The sequence below is a fragment of the Stegodyphus dumicola genome, chromosome 2, assembly GCF_044657685.1.
Source record: "Stegodyphus dumicola isolate Sdum_Otavi_A_Nest chromosome 2, ASM4465768v1".
Classification (NCBI taxonomy): Eukaryota; Metazoa; Arthropoda; class Arachnida; order Araneae; family Eresidae; genus Stegodyphus; species Stegodyphus dumicola.
In genome coordinates, this window is record NC_140769.1 from 260,423,500 (window position 1) to 260,429,501 (window position 6,002).

Genomic DNA, 6,002 nt, shown 5'->3' on the forward strand with positions numbered 1-6,002 from the left:
TGCATGTGTTTTAATTCCTCTTCTATTACTTTTGGTTCATATTTTTATAAATATGTATAGATGCATACATTTTGACAACAAGTGCAATGTAGAAAATTCAGATCGAAAAAGGTGCTAGCCATTTTATTTTAAATATAAAATTATGTCATCATATTTTAAGTTTTAATTTAAATGAGTATTATTTCAAAATAATTAAAGCTTTATAATGTGTTTTTTTAATTTGTAGATAATTTATGCCATATACTCATGTACACAGTATTTTTCAAATGAAAAAGAAATTCTTTTACATTTATTTCATGAAGTGGGGATAGAGTAGCAAGAATATTTGATGGTAGTTTAGAACACTAGTTCTTAATCTTTTTTGTGGGACAGTGTAGCAAGAATATTTGAAGGTAGTTTAGAACACTAGTTCTTAATCTTTTTGTCCCATTCCTTTTTTTAAATCCATTTTCAGAATGTCATTCCTTGTGTAGTAGTTTTTGTTTAAATCCTGCATGCCATATAGTATGTAAAATTGGAAATGAATTCTTCTGCAAAAAAATCGAAGCACCATGAAAGAAGTGATTGTTTTTCATGAAATTGAATATGTGTATAGCTCATACACAGATAGTAAAATAAAAAATCAAGGTCATAGTACCTGTTCACGGCTCACAATCACCCACTGAGTTTTCAAATTAGTAGTTGGTCGAACCGCCCATGGCAGCAATGCATACTTGAATTCATCGAGGTAAGGAGTGGTAGAGCTTCCTAATGTCATCCTGCGACACATTCTGCCAGGCATTCATCAGTTGTCGTACCAGATCTGCGATATTTTATGGTGCCCGAATCTGGCAGCCTAACATGTCCCAGACATCCTCGATTGGTGAAAGGTCTGATGACCTTGCTGGCCAAGGAAGAGTATCAACCACATGGAGACAGTCCATAGATATGCGAGCGGTACGTGGCCTGGCATTATCTTGTTGGAAAATGGCCCCGGGATGACGTGCTATGAAGGGTAATGCAACCGGCCGCAGCATGGTATCGACATATCATTGAGCTGTTAAAGATGTATGGAGGATGACTAAAGTTGACCTGCTGTCATAAGAAATAGCTTCCCACACCGTCACACCAGGAGTTATTGGCTGTATGCCTTTGTAAAACAAAGCCTGATTGGGACCACTGGCCCCGTCCTTTACAGACACGAACATGGTGGTCATCTGCTTCAAGAGTGAATCGGGATTCATCGCTGAACATGTTATGATGCCAGTCTGATGGCTGCCATGACGATCGGCTGCGACACCACTCCAGACGACTCTGCCGATGTTGTGGGGTCAAATGCAAACGTCTTAAAGGCCTCTGTGAGCGTAATACCACCTCAATACAAGCGGCGTGAGATGGTGGACTGTACCACGCAACGTATAGACGTGGCTGTAGTATGTTGAATAGTCGACAGTGATACCTTTGGGGTGGTTTGGGCCTGGCAAACAATCTTCCTATCTTGCCTCGCATTTGTTCTCCTTGGCCTACCAGAGCCTTCATTTCATCGGCAATTTCCTTGTAGCAACCATTGCTGCCAGCATCTCTTCACAGCAGTGTCTGTATGCTGCAGGTGGTGGCCTATTGCTCGGTATGACCACCCAGCTTCACGCAACCCTACAATGCGACCACGTTTGAAGTCGTTTAGTTGTCTGTAAGGTCTTTGATATCATCGTAATAGCATCTTTAGTGTCTTCTTTATGGAATTACAATGGCAGCAACAAAAAAAGATAATTTTTCCGCCTCTTTTATTGGTTTTTACTTTGCGAGTCATGCACTAGAAATGCGCACTATGTTCGCAATTCCTGTTTATTTGCCTCGAAACTTTGATCATTTGCATGTTCGATCAAGATGTTTTTGCATACCAAATTTTGTTACGATCACAAAAGTCCTTCTTAGAGCTTCTATTTTACTGCAAAAGAGTGTATTTTAATATACAACACAGAAGGCCGCATATGTTTCTTATATTTAATAAAACAAATACGTGTTCTTCATATATTTATCAATATATAAATTGCTTTTATAAATAATTATATTATATTTATTAATATAAATGAGAATGTGTTTCTTCGTATATGCCATTATTTTTTAGACTTCTGTTATAATAGTCATTCTCGTCTTTTTGTCATTCAGAGAAAGGACTAGTCCTTACTTTAGTTGTGAAGGGGGATGAATCCTCCTTCTCTTCAGTTTTAGTAATATTCTCCAAGCTCTGTTATTTCCATGTAAGGAATTTAATAGTGTATCAATGATAGTTGCTGTATTCAGTGTTTTCGTTTTGGTGGCAATAATTTTTAGAACTTCATGTTTTCAAGAAATTTCACATTCCTTAGATGTCGAAAATATAGCGTTTAAAAGTGTAGTGATTCGCAGGAGAGAGGAAGATTAGAATATTACATTACTTTATTTACATTTATCTTATTACTTTATTTTCTGATAGCATTTTAGAACCAAATTTTGAAAATTTATAAAATATTCTTGTAATTTTCCCTTTCCTCAATATGTTCAGAGAACTAGCTTTCCTAAACTTTAAAAATGGATTCATCCATGAAGAAATTGTTTTCCCCCTGTTAACAGAAACACACCCTTGCAAACTACCCCTGAAGGTCACACTGAGCCTTTCCCTTCTAACTGTTAAACTTTATGCCATTCTAATATAAGAACCAACTAAACTAACACGAGCTGACATTCCATCTACGCTTTCGCTGACTCAGCTGCACATTCACCTCCTCTAATTATTTATGGAGATTTAAGGCCTAATGACTAGCAGAAATAACAGTAAGAATGAGCCAGATTCAACTTATGAGGACATAATAAATGAAGGTATCTTATTAGGTATTGTAACATTAATATTATTATACATTCTTATTATAATATAGATTTCTCTTAAAGTAATAGTTTTGTGATAGTTAACTGTAGTTTATCCATGACCACTTTCCATTTGTTATTTTCTTACTGTAATTACCATCTTTGGAAGTTAAATGATGCGTATAATTTTTCATCACGACATTGGACGATAAAATTAGTAAAAAAAGGAGGGACAGTATGCGAGGAAAATACGATATTTATTTATTTCGAATGGTACATTACTCTTAGTTATTACTAAGTACTCTTGCGAAGAAATTTATTCAAAAACAAAAGGAAATGTTTTTTTAATATTTAAATGTACAGTCAAATATGGCTGTTAAATCTTTCCTCAATGAGCTTAAAAATAAAAGATGCTTATTCTCACAATAACGCTTTTAAAACAGCGCAATGTAAATGCACCATTTAAAAATCAAATTTATGATTTGAATCCGACAAGGATTATTCTTTGGTGTGCGCATATACAGGGTGATTCGTTGCCACATGTGCAACTTCTAGGAGAGATTGGTTACTCAAATGCGAATGGAGAGCAGATAGCAGTATTGGATCGGAAATACTACCGTCATGTGCAAGCGTGCAGAGAACATGAGAAATGCAAGTGCAACATGTAAATGACGGAAATTATTTTATTCATTAAAATGTAACAATTGCGATATTAACAGAAGTCGCAAAACTGGCATTGCCCTTCTTGGAATCTAGGACTTTTTGAAATGTTTTGATTATCTCTCGTACGGCAGCTAAGCAGATGTATGTGACGAGAATCTCCTCACTGTCCATGGTTACACGATACACTATACTAGATTTTTCTTATAAACTCGTAAAAAAAAGTCCTGGGAGGATAGGATATGTCCTGCGATCAAATCGGGCCAATAAATGGGATCGCAACGTCCATTTTATTTTTCAAATGTCGCATTTTATGTCCTCCCGAACGTCATGGCTGAAATGGGCTGGGATCGCAACGTCCATTCTATTGTTCAAATGTCACATTTTATGTTCTCCCGAACGTCATGGCTGAAATGGGCTGGGATCCCTTCCTACTGGAACCACATATTGATTGCACACGCTGGTCATTCAACTGTTGGGGCAAGAATTCTTCCAAAAAATCTTATAACACCAGCCATCCAAACGAAAAGGCAAGAGGTGTATTAGGCCTAAGCAACCTTCCCAGGTGAAGTACGACTTCTCTGTGAATAAGGCGGTAAAAGGTGGTTCGCCATGCCCTTCTGCAGATACCATTGAGCCAAAGCCCACCTCTGTGGGTAGATAGCTGTATATGCTACTCATCGGATGAGGGCAATTGGTTTGTGTTTAGGATCCTCCGGATGTGGTACGAGGAAGATCGAAGCGAGTAGCAATTTTGCATGACGAAGCGCTTTTTGTTTTCAGAGGTCTACGCCATTTCACGATTCATGCATGGCACGTTTCGGAAGGGATTCCTTTTCATTAAATATTTGTTGCAGCTATGAAAACGTGTGATGGTTCGGGATAGCGCTTTCGGTACAGTCATTTAACGTTTCCATATTCTAGATGAGGGCTATCCAACATAAGGCTCGCGATCTTAGTCAATTTATTGTTTGTGCTTTAAATCACAAACAATAAATTAACAGAAAATTGGGAAATAAAAAATAACTGAACGTCATTTCAGAGAATGAAAAATCGCTTTGAATATTCAGTTTCGAGAACTGGATGCAAAGGTCGACGGGTACTTTACTTGAAACTAAAATAAAAATCGAATACCGCCAATTCGTCATTAAGTCAATTCAGTTTGTCATTCGGATAGCAAACTGAAATGTAATTCTTCAAGACACGCCTGCGAAAAACGGGTTAAGGCTCGTTTCTACGGCAACAGGCAGGTACAGACAGTTACAGACGAGAGACATTCTTCTGGTAGACAGACAGTAGTTAATAATTATTTGCAGTCATTTTGTTCTAGCAACTCTTAAAACCTTTGTTAGTGACATACTCGGTGAAATATGTCTTCGCAGAAAAGAAAAATAACAAACGAACATCGAGTTTATAATGACTGTAGGGAATCAGACTATTTAATCTCAAACTACAATAATAAACTCCAGTGCATTGCTTTTATGCAAGTACTATCGATTCCCAAAGAATATAATATAAAACGACGTTACACGAGGAAACGTTTCAAAAATATACAGGGAAGACAAGAAAGGTTATTGTTATGGAATATAAGAAAAAACTAAAACAAAAAAAAATTTTTTTCAAATAATCTGACACTGATAACAAATGCAGTATTGCCGCTTCTTACGAAGTATTCCATTCCCAATTGTCAAAGCGAAGAAACCTTTTAGTGATGGAGTGCTTATTAAAAATTGTACAATCAAAATAGTAAAACAATTCAATGAAACAAAAATTGAAAAATCCCAAACAGACTCAGTGTCGCATCAAACAGTTGCAAGATGTATGGCAATGGCTTTTCCTGTTAGAAAACGGCAGACCATCAGAGCGAATGGATGTACCATATTCGCAGCAGGATTACATCATTCAAAATTCGATGGCTCTAGGTACCGTTGTTTTATCACAATGCGAGAAACATACATACATTTATGCAGATTCTTCATTATTTAATTTCTTCAAATATAATATTTGGTCCAACAGTTTGGAAGTGAAACGGACATTCGGTGTGTTTCGACGCAAAATCGCAAAACGGAAACAATAATCGCTCAGGGACAAAGGACTCAGGGACCCTTTTGGAATAAAAAGAAAAGAAAAAAAATCGTGTCACACAGACAGACATCGAATTTTTGGATGGAAAACATTACCTCCCTTACCTTATTTAACTATGTACATACGTTGGCAGCAAATAAATTTAAAGATTTATATATTTTCTATAACTTTCTAAATAACGATGCAAGTTGCCTAATATCTAGGAATATTTTCCCATTTGCACCGATTTATGAATTTAAAATAATATGCAATCTATTAAAATATATTTTTTCTCTTCTTTCTCACCTTTTACTGAAAGCTTATGTTTCATGTATTTAAATGCAGTAGTTAAAAAAAATTATTTTAAAATAGCAGTTTTTAATAAAATTTATTCAACAAGTTAAAAAAATACGGAGTTAAATAGGCATGAAAGCTGTCATCGTTCCCATCATAAT